Source organism: Protopterus annectens, chromosome 11.part0, assembly GCF_019279795.1.
Source record: "Protopterus annectens isolate FY-2018-M chromosome 11.part0, PAN1.0, whole genome shotgun sequence".
NCBI classification, from domain to species: Eukaryota; Metazoa; Chordata; order Ceratodontiformes; family Protopteridae; genus Protopterus; species Protopterus annectens.
Genome location: NC_056745.1, coordinates 561,073,310 through 561,091,804, shown reverse-complemented (window position 1 = coordinate 561,091,804; position 18,495 = coordinate 561,073,310). Strand labels below are relative to the sequence as shown.

General features: G+C 44.4%; 1 protein-coding gene across 1 annotated transcript in view; it reads right to left on the bottom strand.

Moving 5' to 3' along the window:
* CREB3L2 (cAMP responsive element binding protein 3 like 2) overlaps positions 1-18,495 on the bottom strand; it is a 2,450,910-nt gene that overhangs the window by 1,322,047 nt on the left and 1,110,368 nt on the right. The window lies entirely within an intron of this gene.

Below are 18,495 nucleotides of genomic sequence, written 5' to 3'. Positions count from 1 at the left end.
TTGATTTTCTTTTCTTGGAACAAGGAACAGTCTTGAGTAGAATCCCTGGCCTTGTTCCTGAGGAGGAACCTTTTCTATTGCTTTGATTTGTAACAGCTTTGAAACTTGTACGAATGCCTCTGCCCTTTGATTTTGTGGCAGGTTTGGCATGCCTTGTCTTGTTGGTAAAGTATGGAAGTGGAACTTGTAGCCTTGGTCTATTATGTCCAGAATCCATTTGTCCCTTGTTAAAATGTGCCAATTTTTTGAGAATAAGGATAATTTTCCGCCTAAAGGTGCTTCTCTTTGAGCCTTGGTCAGCAGTGTCAAAGTCAAGTCATTGTGATTGTCCCTGGGGAGCAGTGGAAGTCCCTGCTCCACCTCTCTGATTAGTTGGTTGCCATAGTTGGTTGCCATTGGCGTCCCCTGTAGGAGCCTCGGTACTGCCCTCTCCCTCGGGCACGCCTGTTCTTTCCCCTTTGAAACTTGTCAGTGTCTGGAAAGGACTAATTCTTTGAAGGCCAATTCCTGCTGAACCTGGAGGAAATCTTTGACTGTTTGCACTGATTTAGCCTTCTCCTCAATTGATTTCAACACATCCTGAGCATTAGCACCAAATAGCTTGTGTTTTTCCAGAGGTGCATCTAGAAGCTTTACTTTAACATGATCTGGCAATGCCTGTTCTTTCAACCATGCATGTCTACGTATGACTGCCCCTGTCATAGCTGCCCTACATGAAGCTTCCAATGCATCATAACCACACTGAAGAAAATGATTGCTAACCTGCTGTGTATTATGAACCAAATCCTGCAAGGCCTTCCTATCTAAAGTCTCAGGAGAGGCTAACTTTTCTGCAAATCATCCATCAAGAAATCCTGATACTGAAACATATGAAAAAGGCTGTTAAGGGCCCTCATCTCCAGGGCCCAAGATTCCCTGTCTGCGGGCAAAAGATTTTTTGGCCGTGGAGGTGGCTACTCCTTTGGGCCCCTGGGAAATAGTTTCTAGATCAACAGAATGGGCCTTAAATAGATGTTTATAAGTTTCAGGAACCCTGTAGTATCTGTCTGGCTTGACAGGAGCAGGAGGGAGAGAATCTGGAGAAGCACTCGAATCTGAGTACACATCATCCAATACATCTAACACTGGAGGGATAGCTAAAGGCCTGCGCTGGGGAAGCTTAAGGAAGGTACGAAGCCGTTTCCTGGAGTCGGAGAATTCCTGCCCCTGCCACTGAAAATGCTCCCTCATGGAGTGGAGAATTTCCCCAAAAGAAATATCCTCAGGAGGGGAGGCAGAAGGAATAGATTCCTCCGCATCAGAATCCTCGTAGGCCTGGAAGGACTCTTCCTGGGTATCTGAGTGATCAGAGTCACCGGAGGCCTCATCTGAAGAAAGGGTGTCTGTCTGTTCAACCCTGGGCCTTTGTCTGAGGGCGGCTGAGAACCTCTGTCAGGATGAGCCTGGGAACCTCTGATTAAAGAAATTAGATCTGCAGCTAAAGTCATGATCTGTTTATCAGTAGTGGGACCCTGAGAAAAAGTTTTAGGAGGGTGAGACTTAGCCTGGCTGGCAGCCTTAGCACGTGTGTAGGCCTTGATTGACATGGACACCAGAGGCCTAGCTGCCCCACGTGCTGGAGTAACTTTGTCCACCGGTATGGTCTCGGGCAATTCTTGGGCTTCAGCTTCTGGGGGGAAATCAACAACCGGCACCGGCGTAGGCTCCGGGGCCGAAGAGAACGGTAAAGCGGTGTCGGTCTGGAGCGGTGGAATAACCGCCTCAGAAGAGACCGATGCACACGCGGAAGGTTTTGGCGTGGTGTCGGTGGAAGTCGCGGGCTGAGAATGTCGGTCCCGGTCCTTCCGTTTTTTGGAAATATGTGTTGTCGGTTGTTCCAACGGCATGATATACGAGTATTTTTCACCAAAAAAGTCTTCAGCAAATTCTGCCCGGCGCCTAAGTGTGCGCTTGTTGAAGCAAGCACAGGCAGCACAGGCCGAGACGTCATGGTCTGGGCCAAGGCAGGGAAGGCAGTAAGAATGGAAGTCCTGATGAGGTATTTGTTTACCACAAGACAAACCGTTATTAACTTTTGCAGTTTTATCTGACATCGGCTGAGGCAAGAAAAGGTTCCCCAATGGGGTACTTAGCTTTTTGATGACTTCGGATACTGAAAACACAGGAGCTGACCGACTGGCACTTGCGAACTGCTTCTGCTTCGGGCACCGCACGGCAAGAAAGACTGAGGAAGATGGCGTCGGCTGATGCTTTTATACCCCAGCTGCTCTGACGTCGGGGAGGAGGCGACATCAGCCGGCGCCGGACCCAGACTTTGGAATCCGGCGGACCGAGGGCTGCCTGAGGCAGGACAACCCATATGTAAGGACTGCAGTTGCATTCTTGAAGGACATCTGACAATTTAAAGCCCTTACAGCCAAGGTAGCAGAAGTGTAAACTTCTTCCCCCATCTGTCCAGTGCCCTAGAATCCCTATCAGAGGAGACCGGGTTTTTTGCAGTGGAAGCCTTGACCCCTTTGGGACCCTGAGATATAGTTTCTGGGTCAGCAGCGGGGATTTTATATAGAAATTTATGAGAGTCTGGGACCCTGTAGTATCTGTCGGGCTTAGCAGGAGCAGGTGGTAAAGAGTCAGGAGACAGGCCGGACTCTAAAAATACATCTACAATATCTAGAACAGGTGGAATAGCAAGAGGTCTGTGCTGAGGTAGGAGAAAGTCTATGAGCCTTTTCTTAGATTCTGAGTAATCTTGGCTCTCCCAATGAAAATGTTCCCTCATGGTATGCAGGATTTCCCCAAAAGAATAATCCTCAGGAGGAGAGGCTGAAGGAATGGATTCTTCAGCATCAGAATCCTCGTAGGGAGGAAAAGAGTATCCCTGTTCAGAAGAGGTATCAGAGGAAATTGAAACCTGATCGGAAGAATCATATTCTGTCTCTTGCCTAGGCCTCTTATCAGGAGGGGGATGGGAACCCCTGATCAAAGTAATTAGATCTTTTGCCATTTTAAGCATATGTTTTTTAGGCATGGAAGTCTGAGTAGGAAAATGCTGAACTTGTTTCTTTGTCTTTAGAACTGCTTTAGTCTTTGTCTTTGAAGCTGAAGTTGGCTTAACATATAACTGTGTAGGTCTGAAGACACCCTCAGAAGCCGATGCCTGCTCAGCGGCTCCGGACCCATCTGAGGGAATGATTTCCGAGTGTCCAATACCTTGAGTATCCAGAGGCCCAGTCGGCTCCACGTGAGAGTCGGAAGCGGCCTGTGGCTCTGAGGTAGTGGGCGTCAGGGGCTGCAAAAGCGCCTCACTGAGAACCGGTGACTGGCCTAGCGGAGGCCTCGTCATCAGTTTTGGACCTCGGATGCCTATCCTTTTCGTTGTCCTTGCGTTTTTTGTAAACTCCGGTAGTCGGCTGTTTCGACGGCATTATATAGTTAAATCTTCGGCCAAAGTAATGAAATGCAAAATCAAACCGATGCTTAATAGTGCGTTGGTTAAATCTAGCACAAAACCGACAGCTAGCAACATCGTGGTCAGGGCCTAGGCAAGGAAAACAGTAAGAATGAAAATCCTTATGAGGTATTTGCTTCCCACAAGAAATACAATTGTTAACTTTTTCTGAAATCGGTCTGGAGCAAGAAAAAAGTTTCCCCAACGGGGTACTTAGCTTTAATGAAGACTTCGGTTCTGAAATTCGGATCTGAAAATCTCAGGAGTCGGCCGACCGGCACTTGCGAACTGCTCTGGCTTCGAGCACCGCGCAGCAAGAAAGACAGAAGAAAATGTTGTCGGCTGCATCTTTTATACCCCTGGTGCACTGACGTCAGGAAAGAGGTGACAGCAACCGACGCTGGACAAGGACTTTGGAATTCAGGCCGACTGCGGGTAGCCTGTCAGCAGGATAACCCAAGAGTAATGACTGCAACAGTGAAACATGATGAACATGCAAGGTTTCACCAAAAGAGATATCATCTGAAGGGGAAGCAGAGGGAATAGAGTCCTCTGCATCAGAATCCTCACAGGCAGATAAGGGTAAATCCTGGTCTTCAGAAGAAATTTCGGAATCCTGATCAGAAGAATCATAAGCAAAGTCAGTCCTAGGTTTCTTAGAGGGGGAAGGTTGGCTTTCCCTGATTAAAGTAATAAGGTCTTCAGCCATTCCTATCATTTGTTTTTTAGGCATAGAAGCCTGACCATGCGGTCTGGGCACTGGTTTTCTAGGCATGGATCGAGTTTTAGGCCTTGAAGAAAATGGCATCGTTTTAATATGCAAGTCAGTAGGCCTGAATACACCCTCAGAAGCTGGTGCCTGCAGAGCGGCTCCAGACCCATCCAAGGTAGACATCCACAGGTTCCACAGTTGAAGCATCTCGCGGCATACCAGACTCCGAATGGGTCTCAGTAGAGGCCTGTGAATCTGAAGTAGCGGGTATCAGGGGCTGCGAAAGCACCGCACCGAGTACCGGTGAACTGGCAACTAGCTTTGGAGAAGCGTCGTCAGCAGCTTTGGACCTATGCGGTCTGTCTCTGTCTTTATCTTTACATTTTTTTCAGAATGTCAGTAGTTGGGTGGCTTACTGAAGCCATATCTGGATAATTGAACTGAGTACCAAAATATTTAGAAGCATAAATAAACCGATGACGAATAGGCACAAAACCGACAGGGAGGTATGTCGTGGACAGGGCCTAGGCAAGGAATGCAGTATGAATGAAAATCTTTATGAGGTATTTGTTTTCCACAAGAAATACAATTATTGACTTTTACTAACATTGGTTTAGAGCAAGAAAAACCAACGGGGTACTTAGCTTAGTTGAAGACTTCGGTTCTGAAACTCGAAAATGAAAATTTCAGGAGTTGGCTGACCGGCACTTGCAAACTGCTTCTGCTTCGGGCACCGCATGTCAAGAAAGACTGGTGTAATGGCGTTGGCTGCATGATTTATATGCCTGATGTCATGGAAGATGAGACAGCAACTGACGCAGGACCCAAGACTTTGTTCATCAGGCCGACTGAGGGCTACTGCAAGCAGATAACCCAAATGTGATGACTGCAACAGTGAAACACGAAGAACATCAAGGAAACAGTACGAGTCAAGTCTCCTGCTGTGAGCTGTCAATCACAGCAGGTAACAGCTCAAATTACCCTTAGCACTTTGACAGCTAGGGAAGTTAGGTGTGAAGAGGTGTTGGGAGATAAGTCAAAGTAGTATAATTCAAGCTTCACAAAAAATGCAGTCTAGCCATTCTAAAAAGCAGCAACATAAAAAGCACTTTGAAAGTCTGTTCTGCGGCATTTGCACTATTTGTGTTTTAAGCAGTCATTGAACGGCATGAAATGTTACATAAAACTGACTGAAATTCAGCAGTGTATGCATGTAAAATCAATGTAGTGACAGGAGCTTTAGGAAGAAAGATGGAACTTTTTACAGATGAGCACTGCATTTTGGGATACCTAGAGGCAGACTAAACAATCAGAATTACTTCAAGATGCCAGAAAGTACAGTTTTGTACCTACCATAAATGTAGATGTCCGATAGGTATGCATCTGCAGTCATCACATATGGGTTGTCCTGCCTCAGGCAGCCCTTCGGTCGGCCGGATTCCAAAGTCTGTGTCCGGCGTTGGCTGATGTCGCACATTCCCCAACGTCAGAGCGCCTTGGGTATAAAAGCATCAGCCGATGCCATCTTCCTCAGTTTTTCTTGCCCCAGATGCCAGATGCCCTCTAAGGAAGGCTAAATTTGGAGAGATGCATTTAAAAATCCAAACATGCACAGTAATATAAAAACAAATACACCATAATAGATCCCCCCCAGCTAGGTATATGAGGGGAAGTACCCATGAAATACCACAGAGGGGAAGGAGGGAGGGTAAACCTGACTGCAGATGCATACCTATCAGACATCGACATTTATGGTAGGTACAAAACTGTACTATGTCCTTCAAGGATGCATCTGCAGTCATCACATATGGGTAGAGTACCATAGCCAATCTGGGGGTGGAGATACTAAGTAAAGGATGGTGTAGCTAAAATACCCTGCAGGACAGCCGTAGCAAAGCCTGCTCTGGATCTGGAATATAAGGGTAAATTGTAATGCTTGGCAAATGTATGCACGGAGCTCCATGTGGCAGCTTCTAAAATGTCCTTGGTAGCCACCCCTCTTAAGAAGGCTATGGAGGTGGCTGTTGCTCTCGTGGAATGAGGTCTAATGTTAGCTGGTACAGTCTTTCCATGAAAGGAATAACAAAAGCGAATGCAATTTCCTATCCATTTTGAAATTGTCTGTTTGGAAATTGCTTTACCTTGTGTACCAGCAGCATATGCTACCAACAGCTGGTCAGTTTTTCTGTAACTTTTAGTTCTGTCCAGGTAGTAGCGCAACTGTCTGTGTATGTCCAGGGTGTGCAGAGGTTTCTCCCCTTTGTTTTGTGGATTTGGAAAGAAGGTAGGCAAGTGAATAGCTTGGTTTAATGAAACCCTGGATACCACCTTTGGCATAAATGTAGGATTGGTTCTCAATGAAACTCTGTCCTGATGAAAAATAAGGAATGGCTGTACTGCCATCAGGGCCTGTAACTCCGATACTCTTCTTGCTGAGGTTATGGCCAGAAGGAAGGCAGTCTTCCATGAAAGGTACTGTAGATCTGCAGATGCTGCTGGTTCAAATGGAGGCAGCGTTAGTTTTTCCAACACGAAGTTAAGGTCCCAAGCAGGTAGAGCTGGTTTCCTTGGAGGTTTGATGTTTTTGATTCCTCTTAGAAACTGTCTTAGTAGAGGATGAGAGAAGACAGGTGGATCAGTATTGTACTCTGCTGAAATTGCTGAAGCATGAATTTTTATGGAAGAATAAGACAGACCATTGTGGAACATTTCTGCCAAATATTCCAGGATATGTGCCATGCTCATTACTGTCGCATCTAGGCCCTTTGTGGTGTTCCAAATGAGAAATCTTTTCCATTTTGCTGAATATGCCTTTCTTGTGGAAGGGCGGCGAGCTTCCATGATGATATCCTTCATTCTCTGGGATAGCTTATCCTGAGGAGGAGTTAAGGTATTTTCCAGGCTGTTAGTTGCAAGGTTTTCAGGTTGGAATGCAGAGTTTTGTAATTGTGCTGTGTCAGTAATAGTGGCCATAGAGGAAGAGGCCATGGTTTCGTACATGACATGCTCTTTAGCAGTGGGTACCAGTGCTGTCTTGGCCAGTCCGGAGCTATCAGAATCACTTTTGGCTGCTCCGTCCTGATCTTCAGTAACACTTTGGTCATTAATGGAAGAGGTGGAAATGCATACACTGTTAGATTTCTCCAACTGAAAGAGAGAGCGTCCACTTTCCACGCTTGTGGGTGGTATGTCCTTGAGCAGAATGTCTTCAGTTGATGATTGTGAGGGGAGGCAAATGGATCTATGTCCGGCCTCCCCCATGATTGTGTTATCTGTAGAAAAATGTCTGGGTGCAGCATCCATTCATGCGCATCCATGATATTTCTGCTTAAGCTGTCCGCCAGTATATTGTCTTTCCCTGGCACAAACTGGGCTTGCAGCTGTATATTGAGTTTCAAGGAAAGATCCCATAGATTCATTGCCAGTCTGCAAAGAGGGTAGGAATGGGTGCCTCCTTGCTTGTTTATGTACCACATAACTGTGGTGTTGTCTGTCCTTATTAGTAGGTGGCCTTGATGCAGAAAGAGTTTGAAGGCCTCGATTGCATGTATCACTGCTAGCATTTCTTTTTGATTTATGTGCATGCGTAGCTCCTTTTGTGACCACTGTCCTTGAATACCTTGGCCGTCCATGTGTGCTCCCCAACCTAGGTCTGAAGCGTCCGTTGTAATAGTTTGGGTGGCTTTTGGCTTTGTGAAGGGTAACCCCCTGTTGGACTGGCTGGCCTGAGCCCACCACAGAAATTCCTTTTGAAGGCATGGAATGAGTGGGATCAAAGTTTCTAAGCTGTGACTGTGCTGAGTCCATAAACTCCTTAGGTACCACTGTAGTTTTCTCATATGCAGCCTTGCTTGTGGGATCAAAAGAATGCAGGATGCCATGTAACCCAGGGCCTGCAGGATTTTCCTTGCAGTCAGCTGAGTTTGTCTTGTCAGATTCTTGAAGTAATCCGGTAGTTGTCTTTGTTTTTCTTCTGTGAGATAGGCCATTTGGGTGGTTGTGTCTACATCCGCACCCAGAAAGGTTATTCTTTGGGATGGAACAAGTCTTGATTTGTGCATGTTGACTGTATATCCCAAGGCCTGCAGAAGATTGATGGCATAATTTAAGTCCTTTACCAAAGTTTGTTGGCTGTCCGCTTGTATAAGGTAGTCGTCCAGATATGGGTATATTTGAATCCCCTGAAGTCTGCAGTGGGCAATTACTGATGCCAGGCATTTCGTGAATACTCTGGGCGCAGTAGATAAGCCAAAGGGCAATGCTGAGAATTGATAATGCTCTGACCCTGCAAGAAATCTGAGGTGTCTTCTGCAACTTTGTCTGATAGGGACATGCAGGTATGCCTCCTTGAGGTCTAGAGTCACCAGCCAAGACCCCTTGCCCAGCATGGGAAGGAGTTGCTGTAGAGTCAGCATTTTGAATTTTGGCACAATGAGATAAGTATTCAGTGCGGACAAGAAGAAAATAGGTCTCCATTGATTTTCTTTTCTTGGAACAAGGAATAGTCTGGAATAAAATCCTTGGCCTTGTTCTGAAAGAGGAACTTTTTCTATAGCTTTCATTTGTTTTAAGTTTGAGATTTGTTTCAAAGCCTCTGCCCTTTGATTTGGTGGCAGATCTGGCATGCCTTTTCTTTTTGGCAATGTGTGACAATGGAATCTGTATCCGTTGTCTATTATTTGCAGTGTCCATTTGTCTCTTGTAATGCTGTGCCAGTTTTTTGAAAATAAAGAAAGCTTTCCGCCTAAAGGTGCTTCTAATTGAGCCCTGGTTGGCAGAGTCAAAGCAAAGTCATTGAGTCTGTCCTTGTGCAGCAGTTGTAGGTCCTGCACTACCTGTCTGGTTTGGTGGCTGCCATTGACGGCCTCTGTAGGAGCCCCTAGCTTGCCCTCTACCTCTGGCATGCCTGTTCCGGCCTCTCTGAAATCTTTCTGTGTCCGGAAAGGACCAATTCTTGCTAGGCCAATTTCTGCTGAATCTTGGTGGTTGGACTTGAAGAAAATCCTTAACTGTTTGTACAGATTTTGCCTTTTCCTCAAATTTCTTTAGGACCTCCTGAGCAGTGGAACCAAATAATTTTTGCTTTTCCAGTGGAGCATCCAGAAGCTTAGCTTTAACATGGTCTGGCAGAGATTGTTCCTTCAGCCAAGCATGCCTACGTATGACTACACCTGTCATTGCTGACCTACATGAAGCTTCCAATGCATCATAACCACACTGCAAGAAATGGTTGCTAACCTGCTGGGAGTTATGTACCAGATCCTGAAGGGATTTGCGATCAAGGGGTTCAGAAGAAGACAGTTTCTTACGCATTTCTTCTAACAAATACTCTTGGTATTGTATCATATGAAATTGACAATTTAAAGCCTTCATAGAAAGAGTGGCAGAAGTATATACTTTTTTACCCCATCTCTCTAAAGCCCTGGACTCCATTGCAGAGGGGAGTGGGTTCTTAGTAGTAGCAGCTGCAAACCCTTTAGGGCCCTGGGAAATAGTTTCAGGATCAGCAGAGTGGGCCTTGTACAGAAAATTATGCGAGTCCGGGACTCTGTAATACCTATCGGGTTTAACAGGAGCCGGAGGCAGAGTGTCAGGGGTTATACTAGACTAAGAGTACACATCATCAATGACATTTAAAACAGGAGGAATAGCCAAAGGTCTATGCTGAGGTAAATGTAGAAAGGTTCTTAATCTTTTCCTGGAATCAGAATATTCCTGGCCCTGCCATTTGAAATGTTCTCTCATAGAGTGAAGGGTCTCCCCGAAGGATAGCTCTTCAGGAGGGGAGGCTGAGGGGATAGACTCCTCTGCATCCGAATCCTCGTAGGCCGAAAAAGCCTCCTCCTGGTAGTCCGAGTGATCAGAGCCATCAGAGACCTCCTCTGAGGAGTGGGGATCAGGGGGGTCAACCCTGGGCCTTTTGTCTAGAGGTGGTTGAGAGCCCCTGTCCGGATGGGGCTGAAAGCCCCTGATTAAAGAGATAAGGTCCTCTGCCAAAGTTAGGATCTGAGAACTAGAAGTGGGTCCCTCAGGAATAACCCTGGGAGGCATAGCTTTTGTGTGTTTAGCAGCTTTAGCCCTGGTAAAAGCCTTTATGGACATGGATGCAGGAGGCCTGGCTGCACCACGTGCTGGTGTAGTTTTGTCTAGTGGAATGGTGTCGGAAGCTTCCAAGACACCAGTTTCTGAAGGGAATTCAATAACCGACTCGGCCGGGGCCTCCGGGGCCGAGGCTGTCGGTTGAATGGTTTCAGGGTTCGGAAGTACCAAGGACTCGGTATCAGGCGAGACCGAGACACTCGCGGTAGGCCTAGCCGTGGTTTCAGCCGAAACCGCGGCCCGCGTGTGTCGGTCCTTGTCTTTCCGTTTCTTAGGTAAATGTGAAGTCGGGGTTTCCGATGGCATTTTATATGAAAAACTAGCCCCAAAAAACTCCTCTGCGAACTCCGACCGACGTCTAAGAGTACGTCGGTTGAAGAAAGCACAGGCTGAACAGGCCGAGACGTCGTGGTCTGGGCCTAAGCAGGGGAGGCAGTAAGAGTGGAAATCCTTATGAGGTATTTGTTTCCCACAAGTTAAACAATTATTAACTTTATCTGACATCGTCTGAGGCAAGAAAGAGTCCCCAACGGGGTACTTAGCTTTTGAAGTCTTCGGTTAGCTGAATTACAGGAGCTGGCCGACCGGCACTTGCGAACTGCTTCTGCTTCGGGCACCAAGCGTTAAGAAAGACTGAGGAAGATGGCGTCGGCTGATGCTTTTATACCCCAGGCGCTCTGACGTCGGGGAATGTGCGACATCAGCCAACGCCGGACCCAGACTTTGGAATCCGGCCGAAAGAAGGGCTGCCTGAGGCAGGACAACCCATATGCGATGACTGCAGATGCATCCTTGAAGGACATCCCATGTGGTCAGACTCAGAAATTACATATAAAAATATTTAAAAACCTGTAAATAATAGCAGAGTGGTGTTAAAATGTAGGAAACACCAAACCATGGTGAAATAAACATGTTTTTTGAGTCTGTGGTTCTCCTTTAACAAAAGGTAATGTCTTCCAGCAAGCTTCTGGATTTATGCTTTAGTATCATATAAACTAAAGAGTAAAATAGTATCTCTTGACATAAATGTCCACTACTACTGTTATTCTCTGAACATGATTTATATATAAATATATATGTATATATATATATATATATATATATATATATATATATATATATATATATATATATATAATTCTTCCTCTCTTTCTTTATAAATGATCTTCCTTTACCTGTTTCCTCTTCTTATACCCTCATTTCTCTTATATGTTTTATTTTTTTCTCCCTTTATAGTTTCCCTCCACCTCCCACGTTGTTGCTAACTTTCTCTGATCTAAATATAACCTTACTTTGAACCTTTTTTCATTATGGAACCTATTTGTAGTTGTCGTTTTATTCTTGTTAAAATTGCTTAATATCTCTGTAAATATCACCTTACTCAGACCATTATCTTAAATATGTAACCTATGTGGAATTTTTCTTTTGATTTTTGTTTAATTGCTAAATATTACTGTATACTGCATTTTAAATGTTTATCTGTTTGGAGCTTTTCTCCCTGGGCCTCGGCTGAAAATGGATATGTATCCAGTCGGACTTTCCCGGTTAACAAATGTAAAATAAAATAATAAAATAAATATATACACACATATACATACATATATATATATATATATATATATATAGTCTAATTTTCACTTTACAAATTTATATATTAGCATTTTGCAACTGCTTGTACATTTTTGTCTCTTAGGGCATTTCATTCTGAGCCTCCACTGAAAATGGGGTTACTTTTACCCAGTTGGACCTTACCAGTAAATAAAAGTAAATACTTAAACAAACAAGCAAGCACATAAACAAATAAATAGAGAGACAGATGTTGACTCTTACTGAAAAACGTAAATCAAAACTTATCTAACTGTCCATGAAGATTCTTGAATCTTTTGTTTCACTGTCCACTTTTAGAAACATCATTTTAATTCTGTATTTGAAATGCATATATTTTCCAAACATGACAATGCTGTATTCAACAGCAAATAATGGTAATGCCCTTATTTCTTAGGTGTTTATTTTGTTCACCCATCCTGCAGTAGTTTTACATTATTTATAGGCACGATTTTTATTATTTTGAAGTTATATTCATGTTTGATAACTATAGTTCTTTATGTACATTTCTATTAGTGATAAAGTACAGTTTTGTACCTACCATAAATGTAGATGTCCGATAGGCATGCATCTGCAGTCCTTACAAATGGGTTGTCCTGTCGTCAGGCAGCCCTTCGGTCGGCCGGATTCCAAAGTCTGGGTCCGGCCTCGGCTGGTGTCGCACTTCACCCGACGTCATAGCTGCAGTTCTTCGGGTATAAAGGCATCAGCCGACGCCATTTTCCTCAGTGTTTCTTGCCCCAGATGCCAGGTGCCCTCTAGGAAGGCTAAATTTGGATAAATGCAAATGGTTCCAAATAGTAGAGAGCAAACAAAAAATAAGCATGTATGTACATATATACAAACAAATACACCATAATAGATTCCCCAGCTAGCTACAAGATGGGCAAATACCCTAGGAGTACCACAGAGGGAAGGAGGGTGGGTAATCCTGACTGCAGATGCATGCCTATCGGACATCTACATTTATGGTAGGTACAAAACTGTACTATGTCCTTCAAGGATGCATCTGCAGTCCTTACAAATGGGTAGAATACCATAGCCAAACTGGGGTAGGAGGAGAAAAAAGATTATGGTGTAGTTAAGATCCCTTGCAAAACGGCAGTGGCAAAACCTGCTCGGGATCTGGAGTATAAAGGTAAATTATAATGCTTGGCAAATGTATGCACGGAGCTCCAAGTAGCAGCCTCTAAAATGTCTTTGGTAGCCACTCCTCGTAGAAAAGCTGTGGTAGTGGCTGTAGCCCTTGTAGAGTGAGGCCTGATGTTTTCTGGAGTTTTCTTCCCATGGTAGGAGTAACAAAATCTAATGCAATTTCCTATCCACTTAGAGATTGTCTGTTTTGAAATTGCTTTTCCTTCCATTCCTGTTGCATATGCTACCAGTAGCTGGTCAGTTTTTCTATTGCCCTTGGTCCTGTCCAGGTAGTAACGTAATTGTCTATGTACATCCAATGTATGCAACAGTCTTTCTCCCCTGTTCTGTGGGTTGGGGAAGAATGTAGGTAGGTGGATAGCTTGGTTTAAAGATACCCTGGAGACCACCTTTGGCATAAAAGTAGGATTTGTTCTCATGGACACTCTATCTTGATGGAAGATCAGGAAGGGCTGTACTGCCATTAATGCCTGTAGCTCAGATACCCTTCTTGCTGAAGTGATTGCAAGCAGGAAAGCAGTTTTCCATGATAAGTATTGTAATTCTGCTGTTGCTGCTGGTTCGAAGGAGGGAGTGTCAACTTTTCTAGCACAAAGTTCAAGTCCCATGCTGGCAATGGTGGCTTCCTAGGTGGTTTTACATTTTTAATTCCTCTCAGAAACTGCCTGAGCAGAGGATGTGAGAAGACTGGAGGATCCAAGTTGTATTCTGCTGAAATAGCTGATGCATGAATCTTAATGGAAGAATAGGACAGGCCGTTGTGGAAGAGCTCTGCCAAGTATTCCAGGATGTTGGCTATGTTTACCAGTGACACATTTTCTCCTTTTGCAGTACTCCAAATGTGATATCTTTTCCATTTTGCTGAATAATTTTTTTTTTGTTGAGGGTCTGCGAGCCTCCAAGATAATGTCTTTAACCCTTTGGGATAAACTTGGGTTATTTGGTCTTTATGCAATGTTCCAGGCAGTCAGCTGCAGTGTTTTCAGGTTTGGATGTAGGGTGCTGTAGTTGTTCTGTGTTAACAGTAAGGGAACCAGGGGTAGAGGCCATATTTTTTCCCGAGACATGCTCCTCAGTAATGGGTACCAATGTTGCCTTGGCCAGTCTGGAGCTATCAGGATGATCCTTGGACGGTCTTCTTTGATCTTCAATAGCACCTTGTGCATCAAAGGAAGTGGTGGGAATGCATATGTTGTCAGGTTTTTCCAACTGAAAGATAGGGAGTCCACTTTCCAAGCAGGTGGGTGGTACGTCCTTGTGCAGAATTTCTTCAGTTGGTGATTGCGTGGGGATGCAAATAAGTCTATTTCTGGTAGTCCCCACTTTCTTGTAATGGTTTTGAATATGTCCGGATGCAGCATCCATTCGTGGGCATCCGTGGTAGTTCTGCTTAGTATGTCTGCTAGTATGTTTTCTTTTCCTGGCACGAAAATTGCTTGTAACTGAATGTTGAAGCTCAGGGCCACATTCCAGAGGTCCATTGCCATCCGGCATAGAGGGTACGAATGTGTGCCTCCCTGTTTGTTGATGTACCACATAACTGTGGTGTTGCCTGTCCTTATCAACAGTTGACCTTGTCGAAGAAATGGTCTGAATGTCTGTATTGCCAGTTGTACTGCCAGCATTTCCTTTTGATTTATGTATAGGTGCAGCTGGTCTTGAGTCCATAAGCCTTGCATGCACTTGTCCAGCATGTGCGCCCCCCAACCGAGGTCTGAGGCATCTGTTGTGATGGTCTGGCTTGGTTGAGTGCTGTGGAAGGGCAATCCTTTGTTTGATTGACAGGCCTGAGCCCACCATTTGAATTCTTGCTTCAGGCATGGGATTATTGGAATTTGGGTTTCTATGCTGTGCTTGTGCTGAGACTATAAATTCCTTAGGTACCACTGTAACTTTCTCATATGTAGTCTGGCATGTGGAACCAATATTATGCAGGATGCCATGAAACCCAAGGCTTGCAGGACTTTTCTTGCTGTTAGCTGGTTCTGTTTTGTTAATGCCAAGAAGTAGAGAGGGAGTTGTTCCTGTTTTTCTACTGTTAGGAATGCCATTTGTTTTGATGTGTCCAGCTCTGCACCCAAAAAGGTTATCCTTTGGGATGGTATCAACCTTGACTTTTTTATATTGACTGTGTATCCCAGGGCTTGCAGTAGATAAATGACCCTTTTCAAGTGTTCTGCTAGTTTGTTTTTGTTGTCCGCTTGTAACAGGCAGTCATCCAGGTAAGGGTAGATTTGAATTCCCTGAAGCCTGCAATGAGCAGCGGCCGCAGGAAGTGAATCAGGAGCAGTACAAGCATCATTAAATGCATCATCCACAACAGTAAGTACTGGAGGGATGGCTAAAGGCCTATGCTGTGGTAAATGCAGAAAGGTTCTAAGCCTTTTTCTAGAGTCTGAAAAATCCTGGCCCTGCCACTGAAATTGTTCCCTCATAGCATGCAAGGTTTCCCCAAAGGAAAATTCCTCAGGCGGAGAGGCAGAAGGAATGGACTCTTCTGCATCAGAGTCCTCATAAGGAGAAAAAGGGCCCTCTGGAGGGTTAGAATTATCTGATTCATCAGAGGAGTCATCTGTAGAAACTGGCTCAGGGGGCTCTGCTCTAGGCCTCTTCTCTGGAGGTGGGTGAGAGGCCCTGTCTGGGTGAGGTTGGGATCCCCGGATCAAAGAAATGAGATCCTCTGCAAGACTAAGCATTTGTGAACTAGAGCTAGGCCTGTGTGAGGGGGTCTTAGCAGGCACAGTTTTGGTAGATTTTGCTGCTTTAGCCCTGGCAAAGGCCTTAATCGACATAGATGCAGGTGGCGGCTCCACGTGCAGGTGTAGAAATATCCAAGGGGATAGTATCAGATAAATCCTGTGAACCTGCAAGAGCGGGTGGTATTTCAGAAGCCGATTCCACCATGCTGGAAGGCCTCGGTAGGAGGAACGCTTTCAGCCGAAGGAAGAACCATGGACTCGGTTTCAGCCGAAACCGAGACACTCGCAGTTGGCTTAACCGCGGTTTCGGCCGAAACCGCGGACCGCGAGTGTCGGTCCTTTTCCTTGCGCTTTTTAGAAATTTGCGTAGTCGGAGGATCCGACGGCATAATGTAAGCAAAATCGGAGCCGAAAAACTCCTCAGCAAATTCCGACCGGCGTCTAAGCGTCCGCCGGTTGAAAGAAGCACAGGCTAGACAAGCTGCTACGTCGTGGTCTGGGCCTAGACAAGGTAAGCAGTAAGAGTGGAAATCTTTATGAGGTATTTGTTTCCCACAAGTTAAACAGTTATTCACTTTTTCTGACATGGGCTGAGGCAAGAAAGAGTGCCCAACGGGGTACTTAGCTTTTTTGAAGTCTTCGGTAGCTTTTTTGAAGTCTTCGGTAGTAGTAATCTCTGGTTCTGACCGACCGGCACTTGCGAACAGCTTCTGCTTCAGGCGCCACGCTGCAAGAAAGACTGAGGAAAATGGCGTAGGCTGATGCCTTTATACCCGAAGAACTGCAGCTATGACGTCGGGTGAAGTGCGACACCAGCCGAGGCCAGACCCAGACTTTGGAATCCGTCCGACCGAAGGGCTGCCTGACGACAGGACAACCCATTTGTAAGGACTGCAGATGCATCCTTGAAGGACATCAGCAAAACCTGATGGGATTCTACTCGGTCCTTCAGGAGACTTGCAAAAGAAATCTGCTACACTCATCTGCTGCAATTTCCCTTTCAGCCAACTGTTTAAACAGTGGGCTGCATAATTAATAATAATTGGATAACAAGATTACCTACAGTACCTTTGAGGGTGCATTCTCAAATGCACAAATGCAGCAAAGTCTAATTATGTTGTCTCTATACTTGGCCCTTTATCAACAGCAGCTGTACTTCCTCAAAAGTAGTACCACATTAACGAGGGATGATGTTCATTTAACAGATCTGTACTTTTCTTAATATACCAGTGTACAGTGACCAGTTACTTTTTAAGAAAAGCTTATTACCTGCCATAAGCTTTCAGAGAATTCAAGTAAAGTTGAAGAGCTGATGTAGTAGTACATTTGTAGATAGGATAAACTATAGGTTACCACCAAATGTATGAAATATGCTTAACTGAAAGGAGTTTGCTTAAAAGAATGCAGTGGCTTGATCAGATAACCCTAACGCCATGCAGAAACGTGCCTTGAATATTACCAGGACCATTAAAGCCAGTATCTTTTACCTATTTTTTTGCTTTTAATGCAACTATCATAGCTCATTTAACATTGAGAGGGTCACCCATGATGAGCAAATATGTACTCCTACAGTTTTATGAAAGTAATAAAGCCATTAGATGAAGATGAGACAGTACAAGACTATTGACAATCTGCTACATCTACCATTTTTCCCCATCAATTTTCTCACATAATTAAAATGCCTTGCTTTTCCCTTTCATCTTGTGAAACTAATTTGTCCTTTCCAGTATAAACTCAGGTTTTTGTGAACATGAAGGTGTTCTTTAATACACACATGGTGCAAGTACAAGCAACTTTGTGATGCAAGAAAGACATAAGTTAGAGTATAACAACCTTCACATTCTTACAACAAATCTCTCTTAAGCTACTAATGTCTGAACATATTTAAGGCACATTTTACTTACTGGGCCATCAAATATGAATGGTGAACAAATATTGCTTATAAATCTCACAGTTTAGCTTCTAAGTGGTAAGAGAAAACACATTTCAAAAGCCTATGGTGCACAGTGTACAAAGAAAAGGAATTTTACAGTTCACATGCTAACTTTTTAAAGCATTTGCAAAAGTGCATTGAAAAAAAAACCTTGTGACACTGCATAATTTAAAATCTATACAGTCTTGATTAATACTGATTTCTACAGTTCAAGTACTGGAATAGGTACTGGAGTGACTGGGAGTGGAGAATGGTAGTTTGTGGCAGATGCTGTCTAGGCTTGCTGCAATAGCGGCATTAGGAGCCTGACAAGCTCTGCACGGCAAGTAGTAAACTACATGGAATAGGAGATAGCACGTGCTAGGTAGTGCAGATGCACATCCCAAAGGAAGCCATTGCAGAGCTCACAAGATTGCTGCAGGGTGGCGGCGGTTGGGGCACACTCTGTGGCAGCTTTAAGACACAACAGCAGCAGCAGTATCCTCTTCCTCCTCTCTAGCTCAGCACGTGGGTCATAATGAGACTGAGGGCTTGTAAAGGATGGTCATCTGCAGAAAAGTAGTGGAGAAAAAACATACTGAATTCAACAACATGCTTGTTTAAAATATTAACTTACTAAAGGAGTGTAGAGAAATATTTAAATACCAGATTACCACAGACTCTACATTTGTACAAGGGTTTAGGCAACAGCTTTCACCTCACACCACACCAGTAACATTTTGGTGTTAAGTAATAGTGTAAAATAAGCCTACTATCTGTGTTCATTGTTTCTCAAATTTTCAGGCAAAGAAAAAGAAAAGCATTCTAATAGACTACCCACTACTTCTTCTCATCCCAAACTGAA